Genomic DNA, 21,937 nt, shown 5'->3' with positions numbered 1-21,937 from the left:
TCATTTCCCAACAAACACTTTTCTATTCGAACAAGTGATTGTTCTTGGGTTCATTTTTCAAGTTTGCAACCAAGAAAAGTCATTAGAGTGAAGAAGGGTTTATGCAATATCAATTACCTACAGAAACTCAATTGGAATCACAACCCATACCAACTACTCACATCAAGGCACCCATAACCCTAGTCATGGAAACTTAGCCACTCATCACCATAGAAAAAAGAGAAAGAATGCTTGTATTATTCATAAGCAAAATCAAAGTTCACTTACAAAGGTTACAAGAATTAATTCTTGAATCTTCAATAGCATGGAATGATTAGATCCACAAATGTCATTTGATTCATAGATTTCTACATTACAGAGAGTTTCAAAGATGAAAAACTAGGATAAAACAATCTCCCAAAGTCAGAATATGCTTAATAAAACCCTAGCTAGGTATTTATATGCTCCCAGGTTTAGAACTTTTAAAATTTAAACTAATAAAATACCGCATCCAAATTGACGGTTCAGCTGACGGTCCATCAGAAGTCTGACGGTCGGTCACATGGACCATCACTTCGTGCCTCAGGATATCATGTTCTGCTTAAGCCTGATGGCTACCTTGGTAGACCGTCTATGTTCTGATGTTTTATCGCATGTTCTGTCGCTCAGGCTTCTGAAATCTTGCATTCTGCTTAAGCCTGATGGCTACCTTGGCGGTCCGTCGATGGTCCGACAGTCCATCGCACGGCCCATCGCTCAGGCTTCTGAAATCATGCATCCTATTTAAGTTTGATAGCCAAGTTGGTGGTCCTCCGCAAGCTTGACGGTTTGCCACTTGGTCCGTCCCATGGGTCTTCCATCTGGAACCATCTGTTTAGCTCTGACGATCCGCCTAGCGTTCTGTCACATGACTGATGGTCCGTCATTTGGGTTGTCACTAACCTTTTTCTGCTGTTTTCCTGAATTTTCTCCTTCATCTGACTCCTCAACCTAAAATCACTCAAATCAACTATTAAATACAACTTTAGTTACTTAAAAACTCATAATTTTCTCGAGAAAAAGACACAAAATATTCCATCAAAAGCCAAAACATCAATACCCTCAACTTAAGATAATTCTTGTCCTCAAGCAACTCAGCACCAGATTACAAATATGAGCAATAAAATAACAGACATTCAACTTGCTGAACTAGTTTTCACACAACCATTCACTTGTCCTCCTACTTATATGCCTCAACATATCAGAGTCCATAACTGGCATTATTTCATAATCAATACGTATACACAAACATGGATACAAGAATCTACAGAGATCGGCCGAATTAAGTGTGACCCAGATTTCCCTTATAGTTAAGGAAATCCACCACTTATTTTATTTTATGGATACACATGATAACTCTCATACATGTCAAATAAGTTACTTAGTACACATACCCATAGGCTTGCCCTTATCATCTAATTCTCCCTTATGGTTGGTGCACTAAGATCAAACAGGTCTTTCTCGGGCTTGTAATGAGGCTTCAGGGTTAGGTGAGTAAGAACTTCTAGGAAAAATTGACTCAATACAAGGATTTAACTCTATTTGCCCTCAAGTTCTACCTACCAATGCCATTTCTGAACAAGCTCATTCACCCTTTTCTCATTTATTTACAATTTACCATAACAACCTTTATATATATATATATATATATATATATATATATATATATATATATGCATGAGCATCATCCACCCTCAACTTATGTTGATGCAATCTGTCAAGGTACACAATGTCTTGAGTAGACCAGGGCTGGATGCTCTAAGCCATGCTCTAAACCAACTTTTCCTTAGACAGCTAACAACTTTGATAATGGCCACCCTAAACTTAGGTGTTTTGCCTAATTTTAGGTTCATAATGACCACTATTAGGCCAGGGCCAGAGCTAAGTGTTACCAACTTAAAGAGAGTTAACTAGAGTGATTGGTGATGAAGAAAAGTTAACATAGGCTTAAAGAAGGGTTCAAAAATGGAAATTCTTTTTGGTGGGGTAAATTATTTTGGCTAAGTGGACTAAAATCACAAGGCGGCCTGCTATCATTTCTTATTTCATCAACTACAACACAGCATCAATTAAACTAAGCAAGTTCTAGGTACTACACTAAGTAAGAACTAATACAAATACTCGCACACACAGGCAACTGGGTCATGCTCATTTTACTATTCCTAAGATTTACATCACATGTCATACACATCTTACAAGTTAATGCCGACTATAGATTCACTAACAGTTGATAACATATACTATAAGACAAAAGTAAACAGTCATATGAACATAGTCATAGCTTGATACCAACATTATTCATCATCCATATTCACAACAAGGGGCTAACAGAAATGGCACTTTTATTTCATGGACCAATATTAACAACAAAACAAGATATAAGAAAGGAATAATACAAGCCTAAAGGTAATCCTAGAAAAGAAAAGAAAATACAAACTTAAACATAATCCTACACCTGCCAATTCTCCTAGATAGCATATGGAAGAAAAATTATATGGTAGCACAATCCCCCATGGTACAAGTCACCACCCCCCATAAAAAATATATGCATTTTCCTCAAAGCATCAATTAAAAGTACAAAGGAGTGAGTATACTTGTATTGCCTCTTATTTAACTGAGGCATCTATGAAGTGTGTTAATGCTCCAGCATTCTCACCTGGTGCAATGTTGACCCCCATGGTGGTGGAGGAACTCAAAAACTCTCTCTCCGGAGTCAGAGGTATGACATCCCAGACTGGGTCTGAAGTTTGCCCCCTAACTAGGGCGGAATTGGTAGACACTCTAGTTGTTTCATCTTCAACCCTCTTCCGTCTTCCCTCTTTGTCTCTCCTTGATCTCTTGCTAGCTTTCCTCAAATTATGCTGCTCTTATTCCTCGGGTATCATGCCTTCCCTTCTTTTTCTCTTTTTAGCTTTCCTTTTAGCACGTTCATCTACCTGTTGCTTTACTTTATCATTCATGGGTCTCCCCCATTAGATCAACAATTTCTTCATCATCACTCATTACTAAGGCTAGATCAAAAGTGGGCTATTGCGGCTTCCTATTCTTCAAATCTTCGATGTCAGCCTGTGCTTTTTTAAACTCTGCCATAAACCTTGCCAAGTCTAGAATAGACAATGAATCCAACCTTCTGTTGATTCTCTCCTCCATGTGATTCATCCTCATCTAAATGTCTTAGAAAGTATGGATTGCCTCGGATATAATCATGTCAACAAAAGGCTTGAATTCTGCTACCCAAGTATCAAGCTGCCTTTTGAATTTTTTTGCAATATGACGGACTTGGTGAAGTTTCCCTACGTCAACTTATATTCTGCAAATTCTGCCCACCCATTGGAGGTGCAGATTCTAACCTTGCAGATGCACTTGATGGCACATAATAAAGTGGTACATAAGTGGTAATCGGCAATGGAATACCTGTTGGAATCTCTAAAGTATCTGGGGCTTGTACTGACTGAGTTTGGTAGGATGGTGGTTTGGTGACCCTCATTTTGAATTTCGAGTCATCCTTGAACGTCTTAATGTCCTTGCCTATATGCCGTACGAACCTCATTATCCACTCTATAAATCAGAGGCACACCTGCCTGCCTACATAATTTAGTGAGTAATAAAGGAAATGGTAGAGAGCTTGCCACCTTATATGCTCTCACAAATAGCTCATCAACAATGATCTGACCGAAATCAATCTTCAGTCCTTCCAGCAAACTAGCCACAAGTACTATTCGATAAATATCCAGATTAGCATTACCTCCTATTGGCATAAGTCTCAATCCAACCACAGCCTATCAAAATTTATCTCGAAAGTGAAAGGATGGATTCGCAATGCGCTCACTTGGGTTTGTATCCCAGGAAGGATTTCCATCATCAGTCAACACTCTACCCAACTAGCCCCTTTAGGCAGATACGTTACACAGTCGATACTCAAGTTCTGGAATAGCATATGGGGATTCATTATCCAGCCCAAACAGCATCCTATTGATGGTTTGGGCTAATATGTCAATGGTGACTCCTCGGACTGGCACTGACTCCCTATTCGGTAGATCAAAAATCTTTGAGCCATTTGGAACATCCTTTTCTGCAAGTACCAAATAGTTAGCAAAGAATTCCCTTATCAGATTCGGATGATAAGATCTGGGAGGGCTTTCTCATCCATGCCAATTCGTACTTATTAAAATGATGCTCTAACTCAGGATACTCGTGCAGCTTCTTTGTTATAATCTGATACTCCTCAGCAAATGGCCTTTTGACTGGCCTACTTGCTGTTGGTGCCAACCCGTCATATGATTTATCCCTTTCTCCATCGAGTTGCCATCTGATGGCCTCTCTGATTTGAGGATTCTAATGTCTGATCAAGTTGGCATCCTCAGTCTTAATCTCAACATTGGTTGCTTTAGTTTGTGCCTCTACATTCGTAGCCTCAGTTTTGGCCTCAATTAGATTGGGGTAAGATGTGATCACCCTATCCTCATCAGGGCTCGAGTGATTGTTGTTGACACTCTCCTCTTCAGACTAGGAGAGTGTTGGAAGTGTCTAATCCCTTTGGCGAGTGTTGAAGGCTAGTGCCTCCTCGCTCCAAGAAGTTTCGCCTCGACCTCTTGCCTAACCACCAGCTCTAGTCAATGGGAGTTTTCGTGCCATGGTTCCTAAAAAAGAAGTATGGAGTCAATTACAAAACCAAAAATCTGCAAAAACAATAATAAACATTGGCTTGACGGTCACATTGGCAAGCCATCGATAATGCAATAGTTCGTCGGTTGGGCCGTCAGGCTTTATCCAGTGAATTCTGATTTGTAGGGCCTTGCAACGGTTGAAATGGCGGTCTGTCAGGTTACTGACGGTCTGCTAAGTTGTCATCGTGGCTTATCCAGTAAACAACTTCCCTTGGACATTTGCGATAGCCAACCTGATGGTCCGTCATAGATTCGACAGTCCGCTAAGGTGACCGTCAGTCCCCATTTTCAATTTTATACTTCTTTTTGACATTTTGTTGAACAAATGGTACACCTTATTTAATTTTTAGCATAGCAATAACAATAATTCCATATTTTTACGCACATTTTTCTACTCTAAACACGTGGGTTACTTAGACTTCACCAAAATAGCATATACCAAAGTTCAGAACTCAGAACATTAATAATTTAAACCACAGAAGGAGAAAAGATGAAATTTTACATCCCACAACTATTTTAATTATGTTTTGCACATTGGAGAAGCAAGAAAATGAGTCAAAGTCATACCTTGATGATGCAGAAATTTCACTCTAGTTGCTTGCACTTGAGAAAGAAAAGTTACTTAACACTTTAACTTGCAATTTCTTCTGTTGTTATGATGAGGAGAAAAGAGGGGAAGATACTTGTTTAAATAGAGGAAAATAAAGAATTTGGAGAGTCCTAGAGGGAGTAACTTCCTTCAGATACTATGAATACAAAGGGAGTTATACAGTTTTAGAATTTAAAAAGGTTACAACGTATGTAACCGCCCTATTTTATCTCTTTAAAACCTTTTGGGTCAAGTACGGCTTATTTAAATAGGTATCCAACTTAACCCGACCCGACCCGTGACTAGGGTTAAGTTGAAGGTTTACCCGACAGTCCGTCAGCATTACGACGGTATGCCAGGTTGACCGTCAGGTCTTACCAGAGGTGTACCTTCCAGACTATTTTACAACGGTCACACTGACGGTCCATCAATTCTGTGATGGTCCATCGAGCTGTCCGTTAGCCCCTTCTAGAAATTCAAATACTCAACTTTAGGTTGACGGAAGAAGTGACGGTCCTCTAGGTTTGCGAAGGTCCGCCAACTCGACCGTCAAGCCTTTTCCAGTACATTCGACTTTTTGGCATGGCTTTAGTGGTCCGAGCGGCGGTCCATCAAGATCTTGACGGTCCGTCAGTAACACTGTCAATCTTCTCATAACTGTGAAACTCTATTTTTTCCTGGTTTTCGGTCCTGCACACTTCACAAACACTTCAGATTGCACAAAAAGAAACCAATAAAAGAACTTTATCTAAGATTACAACAACACTTGATGGGTTGCTTCCTACTATCTCCTGATTTAATGTCGCAACATAGCCCATTCATCTCGATTACTCAGATTTCATCAAGATAGATAGTGGCTATAAACTTTATCGAGTCTATTAGACCGATATACAACTTTAGTAATTGCCCATTCACTTTGAAGACACTTCCATCTTCATTTGTAAGTTCAACCACTCCAGACGAGTAGACTTAATTAACTTGAAATGGGCCTGACCATTTTGATTTAAGCTTACCTGGGAACAACTTTAGTCTGGAGTTGAAGAGAAACACCTAATCACCTTCCTAAAAATTCTCTTTTTGCAATTCTCCGGGCATGGTACTTATTCATCTTCTCCTTGTAGAGATCAGCTCTTTCATATGCCCCGAGATAAAACTCATCCATCTTATTCAGCTGCCCCAGTCTCAACTGCGCTGCCTCATGCTAGTATAAATTTAGCCTCCTAAGTGCCCACAGCGCCTTATGCTCCAATTTAATTGGTAAATGACATGCCTTTTCATAAACCAACTGGTACGGTGACATACCGATTGGTGTCTTGAAAGTTGTTCTGTACGCCCATAAGGCATCATCAAGCTTTCTATACCAGTCTTGTCTGCTAGTATTCACTGTTTTAGCAAGTATGGCTTTGATCTCTCTATTTGATATCTCCACTTGCCCACTAGTTTATGGGTGGTATGGAGTCACTACTTTGTGTTGTTTAACACCATACTTTTCTAAGGCAGCTAGAAATATACAATTGCAAAAGTGAGATCCACCGTCACTTATAATGGTGCGTGGCACCCAAAATTGAGAGAAAATATTCCTTTTCAGGAATGTAACTACTCTCTTCCCTTCATTTTCAGCCAAAGCAACGGCTTCAACCCATTTCAATACAAAATCAACAGCAACTAGAATGTATTTCATCCTATATTAGCTCACAAAGGGCCCTATGAAGTCGATGCCCCATACATTAAATAATTCCACCTCTATCATTTTTGTCAAAGGCATTTCATGGCGCTTGGAGATTGACCCCTGCCTCTTACATTGGTCATATCTTCTCACGAACTCATAAGCATCTTTGAATAAATTCAGCAATAGTAGCCTCTTTGTATCACCTTTCTAGCAGTACGGTCACCAGCATGATGACCTCCAACCGGGGAAGCATGACATGCTTCCAATATACTCAATATATCTTCTTTTGGAACACATCTCCTTATGATATTGTCAGCACATCACTGAAACAGATACGACTCGTTCCAAAAATAATGTGTCACATCATGAAGAAATTTCTTTCTTTGATGAAAAGAAAGATTTTCCGAAATTACCTCACTCACCACGTAGTTTGCGAAATTAGTGTACCAAGGTATTTTCTCCATAACAGCAGCCAAGATTTCCTAATCTGAAAATGTATCATTGATCTCAGTTTCATCTCTAACTACTTGTTCACTTTCCAGCCTAGACAGATGATCCGCATCTTGGTTTTTGCAACCCTTCCTATCTTTGACTTCAAAGTCAAATTCTTGATGCCGCAGCACCTATCTAATTAACCTTGTTTTTGCATCCTCTTTCTCCATAAAATATCTTAAGGCTGCATGGTCAGTGTGGACCACCACCTTAGTGCCTAGCAAATATGCCCAGAACTTCTCAAAAGCATACACAACTGCTAGAAGTTCCTGCTCAATCATAGTATAATTCTTTTAAGCCCTATTTAGGGCCTTGCTTGCATAATATATCAGATGGAACAACTTCTCTCTCTTTTGGCCAAGAATAGCTCCAAGTGCCACTCTACTAGCATCACACATAATCTCAAACGAATTCGTCCAATCAGGAGCAACAATAATTGGAGTCTCCACTAGTTTGAACTTAAGGAATTCAAAATCCTTACAGCAGTCATTATCAAAAGTGAACTTAGCCTCCTTCTCCAAAAGTTTGAAAAGCGAGTCTATAATCTTTGAGAAATTCTGTATGAATCTGCGGTAGAACCCCGCATGACCGAGAAAGCTATGTGCCCCTTTGACTAAGATAAAAGAAGGTAGTTTCTCAATCACTTCAACCTTTGCCTTATCTACCTTAATGCCTTTAGAAGAAATTTGGTGACCAAGAACAATGCCTTCTTTCACCATGAAGTGGCATTTTTCCCAGTTAAGAAAGGGGATAAACTCTTTACACCGTTGCAATGCCCAACTAAGATTTAGCAAGCAGATCTGAAAAGAATCACCGACCACCGAGAAGTCATCCATAAATACCTCCAAGGTGTCTTCAACCATATTAGAAAATATCGACATCATGCACCGCTGAAAAGTGGTGGGTGCATTATACAAACCAAAAGACATACGCTTAAAAATAAATTTACCATATGGGCACGTGAATGTCATCTTTTCCTAATCTTCAGGAGCAATAGAAATCTAGTTGTAACCAGAATACCCATCTAAGAAATCATACCAACCCTTTCCCGCTAGTCGATCAAGCATCTGATCCATGAAAGGCATTGGGAAGTGGTACTTCAATGTACAGGAGTTAAGTTTTCTGTAATACATACACACCCTCTACCCAGTATCAGGCTTGAATGGGATCAACTCATTCTTCTCGTTAGCCACAATTGTCATGCCTCCTTTCTTGGGCATACATTGAATAGGACTCACCCACTTACTATCTGAAATGGGGTATACCACCCCTATATCTAGCCACTTAATGATTTCTTTCTTTACCACCTCTCGTATAGGTGGGTTTAGATGATGATGGTGTTCAATAGGAGGAACACAATCCTCCTCTAGCTAAATCTTATGTGTACATATACCAGGAGGGATGCCAATGATGTCTACGATTGTCCAACCAATAGCCCTCTTATATCTCTTAAGAATAGAGATGAGAGCTTCCACTTGTTGCTCACCCAGATCAGCAGCAATAATAATAGGCAGTGTATTCCCACTACTCGAGAACACATACCTCAAATGACCGGGCAACTCTTTCAGCTCCAAGGTAGGTGGCTCTTCTATAGAAGGCTTAGAAGGTGGACTTGGATGATTTTTCAAGTACAAATCCAACTTCTTGGGTGCATACAAATAAGATCCCATTCCTTTTAATGCACACACAGTCTCCTCATAATCTTTGATACAGTCATGATCGAAATTTATCAATACAGCAGCTAAAGTCTCTACAACAAACTTTTCTTCTATAGAAACTTCTTGCTCCTCTACATGATAGACATCCACAATAGAAAATACATTCATATCTTTATTCTATTTCATGGACTAGCATACATCAAATTTAATTACCTCATTATTCAGCCTGAATAGTAGCTTATTTTCCCTTAAATCAATAAGTACACTCTCGGTTGTGAGGAAAGGTCGACCTAAGATTATGGGCACCTCAAAATCCACCTCACAATCAAGAATGACAAAATTAGCTGGAAATATAAAACTGTCCACCTTTACCATTATGTCATATAGAATCCCCACAAGCCGCTTCATAGACCTATCTGCCATAACTAGCCTCATGTTAGTGGGAGTAGTATCCCCCAAACCCAATTTCTTATAAACAGTAAGCGGCATCAAGTTTATACTAGCTCCCAAATCATATAGAGCTTTTGCGAAATCAAGAGGCCTAATAGTGGACAGGGTGGTAAATGCTCCCGGGTCTTTCTTCTTTTACACCAAAGACCTTCTGGATATAGCACTACAATGATGGATATTGTCCACCGGCTCAAAGCTAATCATTCGCTTCTTTGTGACAAGGTCTTCATGAACTTTAAATACCCGGGCATTTGTTCCAATGCTTCCACCAATGGCAAATTGATCGTCAATTGCTTAAGCATGGCCATAAATTTGCCAAACTTTATGTCATCGTCCTTCTTCTTCAACCGGTAGGGAAATGGCAGAGGTAGTTTTGGTAGAGAAGTCACCACTGCTTCCTTTTTCTTGTCTTTCCCTTTTTCCAATCCATCCACCAATTAATGATTAGAAGGAACATCAATGACATCCTACTTCTCAAACTCCACGGGATTACTTTCTTTAAGATCAACATCTTCTTCAATCACCTCTTCAATAATAGTTTTGCCCACAAAAGGTCCTGGAAATACCCTACCACTCCATATGGTAATTGCCATACAAGAGCCATCATTTCAAAGATTCTGAACTATATCACTTGGGAAAGTTTTGCTCTTCCTCTGATTCAATGCTACTGAGAGTTGGATCATTTGCTGCTCCAACTATTTAATAGAAGTAGAGTGTGAATTTACCAGCTAACTCATGAAAGACAAATCACTCATCATAGTAGTCACCCCAGAGTTGGTAGTCTCAACTCCTTTTAATAATTTCTCTATCATGTCCTCCATGGATATCTTGCCCGATCTAGTTATAGCATTATCTCTTATTTTAGGAGGTGCATATAATCCACTCCTATCATTTTTACTCTTCCAGTTCCCTTGATCTCTATTCTTGTAACCAACCTTGTCGTAATAGTTCTGACCTTGATTTCCTTGGCTATTGCCTCAGAAACCCCCTTATTATTTAGATAATTTGCCTTTTCTTTCGAATTAGAGTTAGCTCTTCCCTGGGATGAAATAGCCTTCACCTTCTCTATTTTTCCAGACAATAGATGCTTAGTCAGCAAATCCATCTGTGTCTTCAAGTATGCCATGTCCTGTTCATATTTTTCCTCCTTCTTGCATTGCTCTATAGTCATAATACCAAACACAGTAGGGCTTGCTACCACAGAATCCCTGGTATGCCAAGCTCTACTCTGTTTGGTCATCCTATCAAGAATCTTCGAAGCCTATGGAAAAGTAAGGTCAACAAACGAACCTCCTAAAGCATTATCCACGATTGGCTTCATAATAGAGTTCAAAGCCCAATAAAAAGTCTCAATCAAATGAATATCCATCATGTTATTGTTCGGGCTTTGTATCAGCTTTTTTTTAAACCTCTCTCAGTTCTCATGAAGAGCTTCAGTGGGAAGCTATCAAAAGTTACTAATTTCATCCCTCAACTGTACCCTCCTGGAAGGTGGAAAGAACCTTTATAGGAAATCATTTTTCAACTGCCTCCAGTTAGTGATAGAGCCAGGAGTTAGCCTATTTAGCCACATTGTTGCCTCCCCAAATAGAGACAACAAAAATAAATATAGGTGGATAACATTTTTACCCAGTCCTGGGTTATCAAAAGACTTGCAAATGGTGACAAAGTTCACCTAGTACATATTTTGATCATCTCCGGGAAGACCACCGAACAACCCCTTAAGATGAAAGAGTTGAATTATTATATTGGTAATATTAAATTTAGCTCTAGATGCTAGAGGTAGAGGAATGATAGATCTATTTGCACCAGCTTCATCCATTCCATCTTTTTCGTCATTCAGATCAAACTATAATGGTTGTCAATTTTGGCTCACCCTAAAGGGGTGATTCCTATTTATATTTCGATTCACAAGTGCATCCACATTCTCTACACGCCTTGGGTTAACAGGATCTAACAAATCATAATCCTCCAAATCATCATCATTAGGATTAGGATGACGTGCCTGCTAGCCATCATTCTACTGATTTAGTTGAGCTCTAGCCAGAGCGGCTAGTCTTTCAGCATCTTGGGGTCTGCTATTCTGCCAATTAACTATGGTTCCAGGTGTATTGGTAATAACGATGCACCCAATCTCCATGTACCTGGAAGACACAATAACTACCCTACATAGAACAAAAACAACAAACAAAAGTAAAATTTGGTAAACTTGACCAAAGGTCAATTAACAAATACAAACTTAATTGGCAACCGTATTCCCCAACAACGATGCCAAAATTTGATACGTCCAAATTACACCTCTCTTATAAGAGAGTAGGTGGTCGCTGTCAAATATAGAACCCAACTAGGTTGGGTGTCAAATCCCACAGGGAATCTGTGTTCACTAAGTATTGTGATTGTTATTAGACTGTTGATCAAAGGTTCCTGAATAAGAGGGGTTTTGATTTATAACTTATGTTCTAAGTAATTGTAACAGAGTTGTTCCAACTAATGATTCTTTCTTCTAGTAATAATTCAATGATATTAAACAAACTAGAGTTATGGTTACCAAGATATTCAAACAATTAGTGTTGTGAATCACTTTTGTGATCCAATCAATAACTTCAATTACAAGAGCAGCTGAATTCTAGTGCTTACCCATTAGTTTCTCAACCTTAATGAATAGTTTATCCTTTAACTCTCTCAACTTAAAGAATATATTGATTATTCAACCATTTTTCTCATGTAGGTTAATCCTTGTTAAGGCATTCTCCATTAATCTAAAGATTTTTGTCTCTAGATTGCATGTAAACCCTTTCATTTCCCAACAAACACTTTTCTATTCGAACAAGTGCAACCAAGAAAAGTCATTAGAGTGAAGAAGGGTTTATGCAATATCAATTACCTACAAAAACTCAACTGGAATCACAACCCATACCAACTACTCACATCAAGGCACCCATAACCCTAGTCATGGAAACTTAGCCACTCATCACCATAGAAAAAAAGAGAAAGAATACTAGTATTATTCATAAACAAATTCAAAGTTCACTTACAAAGGTTACAAAAATTAATTCTTGAATCTTTAATGGTAATGAAATGATTAGATCCACAAATGTTATTTGATTCATAGATTTCTACATTACAGAGAGTTTCAAAGATGAAAAACTAGGATAAAACAATCTCCCAAAGTCAAAATATGCTCAATAAAACCCTAGCTAGGTATTTATATGCTCTCAAGTTTAGAAGTTTTAAAATTTAAACTAAGAAAATGCCACATCTAAATTGATGGTCTAGCTGACAGTTCGTCGGGAGTCTGACGGTCCATCACATAGACCGTCATTGAGTGCCCCAAGATGTCATGTTCTGCTTAAGCCTGATGACTACCTTGGTGGACCATCGATGGTCCGATGGTCCATCGCTCAAGCTTATAAAATCTTGTATTCTGCTTAAGTCAGACTGCTACCTTGGCATACCATTGATGGTCCGACAGTCCGTCGCATGGCCCATCACTTAGGCTTTTGAAATTTTCCTTCTATTTAAGTCTGACGAGCAAGTTGGCGGTCTGCCGCAAGCTTGACGGTCCGCCACTTGGGTCATCGCATGGGTCTTCTATCTGAAACCTTCTGTTTAGCTCTGACGGTCTGCCTGGCAGTCCATCGCATTACTGATGGTCCGCCTGGCAGTCCGTCTCATGACTGATGGTCCGCTATTTAGGCTATCATTGACCTTTTTTTGCTATTTTCCTGAGTTTTCTCCTTCAGCTGACTCCTCAACCTGAAATCACTCAAATACACTATTAAATACAACTTTAGTTTATTGAAAACTCATAATTTTCCCAAGAAAAAGTTGCAAAATATTTCATCAAAAGCTAGAACATCAGTCGCCAAGTAGAATTGACATCCTATTGACTACTGAAGTATAAACAACTTTCAATATTCACCACTCTAATTGTGAGAATCATAAAGATGAGTGTATATGAGTGTTGATGAGGAGCTTTTACTACTAATCTTATTTGTTCATTGTGTAGGTAAAAAGGTGATATAAAAGTGAACATGTCTTCGATAGTTGGGGATTATTATGACTACAAAATGGGAGACTATGATTGTAATGAGGGGTTTTATAGCTATGAAGTTGAGGAAGATTATGGAGGCTATGAAAATAGCCATGATCAAAATTTTAACAGATTTGAGGGACATGGTTTTAGGGGAGAAAATGAGGGGAATGAAGTACCTAGTGCTTATGGTGAATTTGGAGATAATGTAGGACCTCATGATGGTTCTTATGACGATGTTGGGGCATGTGAGGAGTCTTACATTTCCCTCTCCGAACCTCAGTTTGGTGTTAGGTATAACCTTTTTATTCACAAAGCTTATGAGAGCTATGATGAGAGTACACGTAAGGAGTGTGAAAATTAATTTTCTTTACCTTATAGTACTTCTTATCAAGATCGACATGGTGTGGATTTTTATCTTAGATATAGTAGAGGTTTTCCCAAGAGAAGAAGAGGATATTCATCTCTAAAACCAATGGGTAATCATGTGCCTTACAATGTTGATTCGAGAAGGAGTGTACACTTCAGAAAGGTGACCATTTATGGGATACCAGGATGCCTCGTTGTGTTAAATGATAGGTACTATAGAAACTAAATCCTTCCATCCATGGTTGACTACTTGGGGTTGTTTAAAGAGCCTTTACTTGTTCCATACTACTTGGATGGGTTTAAGGTTACCGAGAGAGTGAGGGTTGTCTTCTCCCAATTTGATTTCCATGAGGAGTTGTAGTGTGATGTTTTTCCCTTAACCTACGGTCATGTGATCTTGGGTGCTGATTCGTTTGCATAACATAAAGTTCCAAATATGCAAAATTGGCCTAATATTGTAAGAGACCGATAGGGAAATTGCCTCATGTTGTACATTCTGCCTGGGCTACAAAAAGAAGTGCTCACCTACTCCAATGCAAATGAAGATGAGAGACAACAGATTGAGAGGAGTAAGGGTGTGCAAGGTGGTAATCTGAGAGTGGAAAAAGGAGAGGTTATGTGGAGCGAAGTGAGGGGATTGAAACCAAATTGAGATAACATTATTTGTCCTTCTATTTCTACGAACATTTTTGTAGGTATCGATATGGCAAGTGAAGGAGAGAAATGCCGATTTGCTGCCCATGCTCGTGGAAGACCTTTACAACATGGTAAAGGAGAGTGTACTCAAGAACTTCAAGGTAAAATAGCTAACTCTTACACTTTGGTGCATGTGAATGATAATTATGTGGCTAGTAACCCATTGAGTATGAGTTGTAGCTTACTTACTTGTGAGTCTAATGATTCTTTGCCTTTTGTAGATGATGTACATGTTGTGAGTGTGGATACAATAGTTGAAGCTATTGATGATGAAATTGAATTTTCTTGTAAGAGAAATTTATGTCCACCTAGTGTTGAAGCTAATATGTTGAACAAGAGTACATCGTCTTGTGTAATTAATGTTAATAAACTTATGTGTGAAACTTGCCCGCCACTGGAGGATATGTGTGATGTGCTTAATAGAACTCAAGTAAGTGAAGTATTTGAAAATATTGGTCAACAAAATGGGAGTGAACCCGAGAGCTATTCTTGGGATAATTTTGTAGTAGAAATCTCTTTGAAACTTGATATTGATCTTTTGGAGAGTGATGAATGTGTTTGTTCTGAATCTTCCTGTGAAATAGAATATGCTCTCTTTAGGTGTAATGTCTTGTTTGAAGATGATATAAACACTCCTAATAGACCTAGTGGTGAAAATGATGGTATAGCTTGCCTTGAAAGCTATAGCCTATATACTAACCCACTGTGGTGTGACAACATCCCTCCTAAAGATGGAAATCTCTTCTTAGAAGATGAGACTACTCTTAAGGGCAAAGAATGTGTGGTCTTGGAAACTACTTCTCCTTCTACTTTGTGTTAATTTATTGTTGAGAGTAATCATGGTGATGATTGGGAAACTAGTAGTGAGTACACACATGCGGACACCTTAGTAAAAGTCGACTTGAGTGATACCTTTCCCTACTCTCTATTTGCTTTGGATGAAATATATGCTATTGTAGAGAGTATGTTGTTTAGTTTGGGTGGAGACCACGGGAAAGGGAAGTGTTGTCTAGACCCGTGTCTATGGCCACTCTTCCTGTTTGACCCTGTTTCCAAATATAGAAATGGTGATGTTGGTGCACCTAAGTTGTTGCTTGGTCTACATGTCAAGCAAAGTGTCACTCTTGGTGAATCTTATAACCAAATCCTTTGTATATATTTCATTGAGTTTTTAATATTTCATTTAAAGTATCGTTGGTTATATTGTAAATATGTGTAACCTTGGCATGTTGAGATGATTTATTGTGCTAACCCTAACCCTCATGACATAAAGAGTTTGTATTTGTTTGTCCTCTCTTTAGTTTTGCAAGGTTTGGATTCGAGGTCGAATCCTTTTCAAGAAGGAAAGGGTGATATGGGACAAATGCCCATCTTATCTTTTGATGACATCTTTGGAGGCCAACACATAGAGGCTCAAGACTCGGTCACCTCGAGGATACGAGAACATACATAGAGGACCCTTTTTGAGCCAACCATTGAGTATACCATTTATCAATGTCATGAGTGAAAGATTGCTTGGAGCATTGAAAACTTTAGGACTCATGGCTTTGGACACTTAATGGCTCATAGTTTTGGGTCATCTTCATTGAGGACATTTTGGTCACTTCACTTTGCCAAAAATGCACTCCATGGTTGCCCTTATCATTAAGTGTAGTGTTGTCACTTTGTCTCCTTTTGTAAAATACTATAAATAGGACATTTTAGGTATTCTCTTATTAGTCGTTTAGTGATGAAAATATGAGACATTAAAAATACTCTCTTGAGAATAGACCACCTTAGTGTAGCTCTTAGTTAGGGCTTGGATTAGCCATTGTAGTTTAGGGCTTGGAAAAGCCAATATTGTTCTTTGCCTGGAAACGGTGGATCTTAAAGTGAGTTGATTCCCTTGGTGGTCACCATAAGAGTGGGGTGTTTTTGTTACATTCATTAGGGGTTTTTGAGTTTAATATACTCTTTAGTTCCTGGTCTTTGTAATAATCTATGTCTCACTATCTATCTTTACCTTTCTTGCAATTGTGTTAGTGTTTGTATCTTGTAATCATTTCTTCTCGTTGAAACTGAATCTTGGTTGCATTGTGTTCATCTTGTTCTTGTTGTATTGTTGTTTTTTTGGTGTTAAAACACCTTGTAAACTCGTGATACTTGTGTTGTTGTTGGCCGAAACTAGGACTCAAAGGGGTCCTCCAGTTGCTCTAAATTTATGAATTATTTTGTGTGCTGTTTTGTGCCTTCCGTGGTCTTTCTTGTATCAATGTAGTCTCAGTACCTCTATATTTTCTCAGCTTAATCAGTCCCATTCGAGGACAAATGTTCCCAAAGAGGAGACATTGTAATACCCCGTATTTTTCTTAGCTCAATTCAGCCCATAGTGCATGTACAAGGGGATTAGAACCTGGAAATTTAGATAAGTATTGGAGACTTAGTTTTATTTTTGGCCTCTTAACTTTGATGATTTTTAAAGTGACCTTTCTAACCTCGATACATAATTTTTTGAGTTGATTCATGTTCAGGGGTGTAAGAAGCATGTCTGGGGTAAGTTTTTGATTTTTCGAACAAGGTTTGGACCACGTTTAGATTTCCAAAATAGTAAGTCACCGCAATTGGGGTGCATCAATGTAGGATCGCGATGGATGCCTTGGCTCATCGTGGTGAGGGATCAATCGGTGTTCCAGTTACGAATTTAAATTTCTAGGGGAAGTCAGGTCTTTTTAAATGGCCCCAATCCGTAAAATAAGGGATTTATCATCAGTTAAGGCATTTTATACCTTATTTCCACAATTCCTCTTTAAAATAAACCCTAGCCATCACCTAAATTCATTAAGTTCAACTATTATTTCTTTAAGAAAACTCAAGAATTAGAGCTTCTCCACCTAAGAATGATCAAGAACGTCAATTCTCTTGCAAGATTAAAGCCTTAAGGTATGTTAAATGATCATCCCTATGCCCTTTTCACCCATGGAGTCCATGTACCTATTTTTGTGTTCTAAATCATGAATTCACATGTTTAAATTGAGTTAATTTCAAGAAGATTTTGGGAATTTCGATTATGCATGATGTTTATAAGTGTTTTTAGTTGGAAAGTAGCCTTTACACGTATGAAGCATGAAATTCCATGTTAACTCCCCAATGTATGGTTTTAGTGTTATGATTATGTTATTCCCATATGTTTTAATGTAAGTTTATGAATTACAAGTGTTTGATGAAATGCCTAAGAGATGAATTTTGAACAATACCTACTTATTATGCGTTTGAAGCTTTGGTATGCTTTTGCTGTTAATGTTATCGAGTCCTGGGGGTTATGACTACCCAAAATTTAGCTGTTTGCTTAGTCTTAGTACTTTCAGAATGGTTTTCAGGCCTATATGAGTATTATTAGTTCAGTCAGTTATCCTATCAGTCAAGTTTAGATACTTTCATTATTCTGATTCAGTTTAGTTGGGAGTAGGATTTAGCACCGAGCAAACCCAAGGATGGGGCTCACCTACCAGCTATGGGTATGACCTTTAGTAGCAGTCCTTGCATTCTAGAACTACATAGTTAGCATAGGTTAGGGATATTAACTGCCAGTTGAAGGTTGATATATATATCACTAGAGCACCTACCAGTAGAGGGTGACTCTTTAGTCCTTTGGGACTTCATTTTAGTGGATCCCCGCAATCAGTGTTAGCACTCATGGCACGATACTGACACCCTTCCAAATAGGGTCATAGGTTGGATCCTTATTATCTCTTATTGGGGCATGTCTGTTAGATGATAGAACCTACAGTCTCAGTTCAGAGTTCAGTTTCAGGCTTGTTTTACCATGGCATACAGTTATTTGTTGTTCAATATCAATATTTCAGTATTTTAGTTTATAGACTATCCCAGTATCATACCATATTTTTGGTCATGCATGCTCAAATTTTATATCTTCCTCACATACTATATATCTGTTATCTCATGTTATTTATTCAGTCAGTTATTATTCATGCATATGAGCCATGCATATCAGCCTAACTTTATTTAGCATACCAGTACTTTCAAAGTACTGATTGCATACTCGTTTCTTGCACTATGATGTCTCAGATCATAAGTTCAGATGCTCAGATTTTTGACCGCACCTAAACATTCCAGTGCACTAGCAGCAGTATCAACAGTTAGTCCCCATATTCCGAGGACCATTTATGTTTATTTTAGTATTTTAGTTCAGTAGTTAGCCGGAGTTAGTTGGGAACTTGTCCCATCAACTCCACAGTCAATCATTTAGAGGCTTTCAGAAAGTTAGTCAGTTATCAGTTGTTATTGACGGTCTTTACAGTATTGTTATAGACATTTGTTTTTCAGTAATATTAATTCAGAGATATTTTTAAATATTTAAACCTTATGGTGTATCCAGCTTTGTTTTTCACACATGTGTACTCTTTATTATCAGTTTGTTCAGTGCTCATATCAAGTACTAGCTATGGGTTAACTTGTGGTCACTTGTGACTGTAAGCACCGTGTGGTTTCCAGGGTGTACTCCCAAGGTGTTACACTCCACCTTCCAAAACTTTGATACACCCCTCTTTAAACCCATATTAAATCCATTTACACATTCCAACCATTTACCAAAGAGTCTTTTGATTAGGCATTAACCGTTGGTATCGTCATACCAAAATTAGAGCTTGCAAGTTTATTCTAACCATGTTACATAAAACCATTAAGCGAAATTTAGACTCCACCATTTACAATTAAACCAAGACCATGGCCACCGACGCCTTTCCAAACCATTTAAAATCAACCAGACCAATTTAAGTTCCATTGCTTTTTATACAATGTAAGGATTCCAAAAAAAGTCAAACTATGTGACAAAATCATTTCATTGGCATTTTAACAAATAGGTCGAGGGTATCTAAGTTTCAAAACCATCACCAAGCAATTTAGGGAATCAATAACACCCCAAAATCCATTTACCATTACCATGCATTACACAATGTTCAAAATCATATTAAAACAAAGAAAACCATAATTAAATCATGAGAAACATCATTCCATCATGAACATCCAGAAACCCTCAATCATTATGTAAAAACCATAATAATATCATGAAAACCAAACATTAAAACACATGCTCTTTGTAAATTAACAATGATGGAAGAGCAATATGCCTTAGACACCAAGGAAGATAGAGAGAAACCACCCTTGAGAGCCTTAATTGATTATCATAAAGAAACCCTATCCTTTGCTTGACCCAATAGTTTAAAGAGATTTTAAGAGTGTTTGACTGGGAATAATAGGTTAATGAAGTCCCAAATGGTCTTTTATGTTGTGGTATCAAAGGGAGTTAAAAGGAAAAATATCCAGAATGCCCTCAACTTAAAACTGTAAAAATACCGCAGGTGGATATGAGTCGATCCCGTGACTTGTGACCACAAAATATGACTCATACCATTAAGCCATCACCAATACAGTGAGTTGGACATCCAAACATTGTCCACCATATGAATCCCTGATCCCACTCGTTACTAAAACATATAACTCATATGGCTTAGTTGTACCCAAGACAGAATCCAAAAAGATTAAACACCGGACAATATATGATTTAATAACACCACTCATAACCTATCATCACGGCTCTTAGTGAGACACTCTACTCAGATCCAAGTCAAGTCACCAAGTTTTTTATTTGATGAAGGATTATCCTAATGATCCCTCACCACACCTAACGACCCATACCACCAAGTCGTAACGATAATAGAACCCAACTACTATCCAATGGACACTCTATAATTTGGGTCACCTGACCTATACCTACACCATAAGACTCATATGATGGGTTGTTACAAGGACAATGAGCTCAAAGCTCAAGAAATTCCAAGGGCTAAATTATAAGGCGTTTCAATAATGTTGACACTAGATAAGGCTCACGCATAACGCCAGATGGTCTATTTTGTGAGCCAGAATATATGTATTATAATGTAAATACTCAGGGACATGGTAAAGTCCGAGGTAGAGGGCGAGGACTTGGTCATCCTAGGGGATGACCCCGCAACTCCATTGTACATTATTTGTTTGATGAACCATCACTGTCTACTCCTATCGCTCCATCTGGGGCCATTCCATACATGGTGGAACTCTATAGCATGAGGCCTATGGAACTACCATCACATCCTTTAGGTGGGAGATTTAGGCGACATGTGGAGGTAGTTTGTCTGAGTGATGGATCAGCTATAGGCGATGATTATATGTTGGATATGCCAGTAAGTAATACAATATTTTTTTCTAAATAAATAGTTGTGTATTATTATCATGCCATAATGGAGTATGTCTTGTTATAGGGCCCCTCTAGTACATAAAATGCTGGGGAAACATTCATGCAATATACAACTTTTGGCGATAAAAGTAATTCTCTATTTGGTAATACCAAGGAGATGTTTGATGTGTCAATGTCTAGTCATAATGGAGTATGTCTTGTTGTAGGGCCCCTCTAGTACATAAAATGCTGGGGAAACATTCATGCAATATACTACTTTTGGCGATAAAAGTAATTCTCTATTTCGTAATACCAAGGAGATGTTTGATGTGTCAATGTCTAGTCATTTCTTGGAGACGTTGTTGCCTTATGATAGGCCGAGATCGAGTGGAGTTCATGTTGAGACACATCTTAACTTAATTTTAATGTTTAAAATTTTCTTTGTATTTGTTTTATAAATATTATTTATATTATATAGTTAACTTTTGGTTAATTTTATTATTAGCTTGATTGTTCGTCTCTTCCTGCCTCCACTTGCTAAGCCAAAAAAATAGGCCAGGGTGATATCCTCCGCACATGTGTCAGACCTCCCATTGATACGCAGGTATAATTTTTTTATTATTTTAATTATTACTTTATTCTATATTGCCTTAATAAATAATGTTAAGTCATTTTAGTAAACTTTTGTTTAATTTCATTATTAGATTCAAATTTCATGTCCTATTACCTTTGCGGACATGCATGGTTTGACAAGACAGAGTGATATGCTGCAGCATCGATTAGGGGTCTCTTAAACACACAGGTTAAATTTACTATGTTAATTCTGTTAAAATTTTGTGTTAACATTAATATCAGCCTACTAATATGGATGTTGTTATTATTTTCTTTATTCAGATTGATGGTTCTTGTAACGCCTCGAATCTGGTACCTAGAATGTTACACGGTGCTTATGACCCCAAAAGATCACAAGCTAACCGATGACTGATATCTGTAACTCTGCACTAAATAATATACTGTAAATATGTAGAATATAAGCTATAAGGCCATAAGGTTCAAAACTAAACTAATAGTGAATATAAAACAAT

The sequence above is a fragment of the Capsicum annuum genome, chromosome 1 (assembly GCF_002878395.1).
Source record: "Capsicum annuum cultivar UCD-10X-F1 chromosome 1, UCD10Xv1.1, whole genome shotgun sequence".
Lineage (NCBI taxonomy): Eukaryota > Viridiplantae > Streptophyta > Magnoliopsida > Solanales > Solanaceae > Capsicum > Capsicum annuum.
This window is presented reverse-complemented; position numbering follows the sequence as displayed.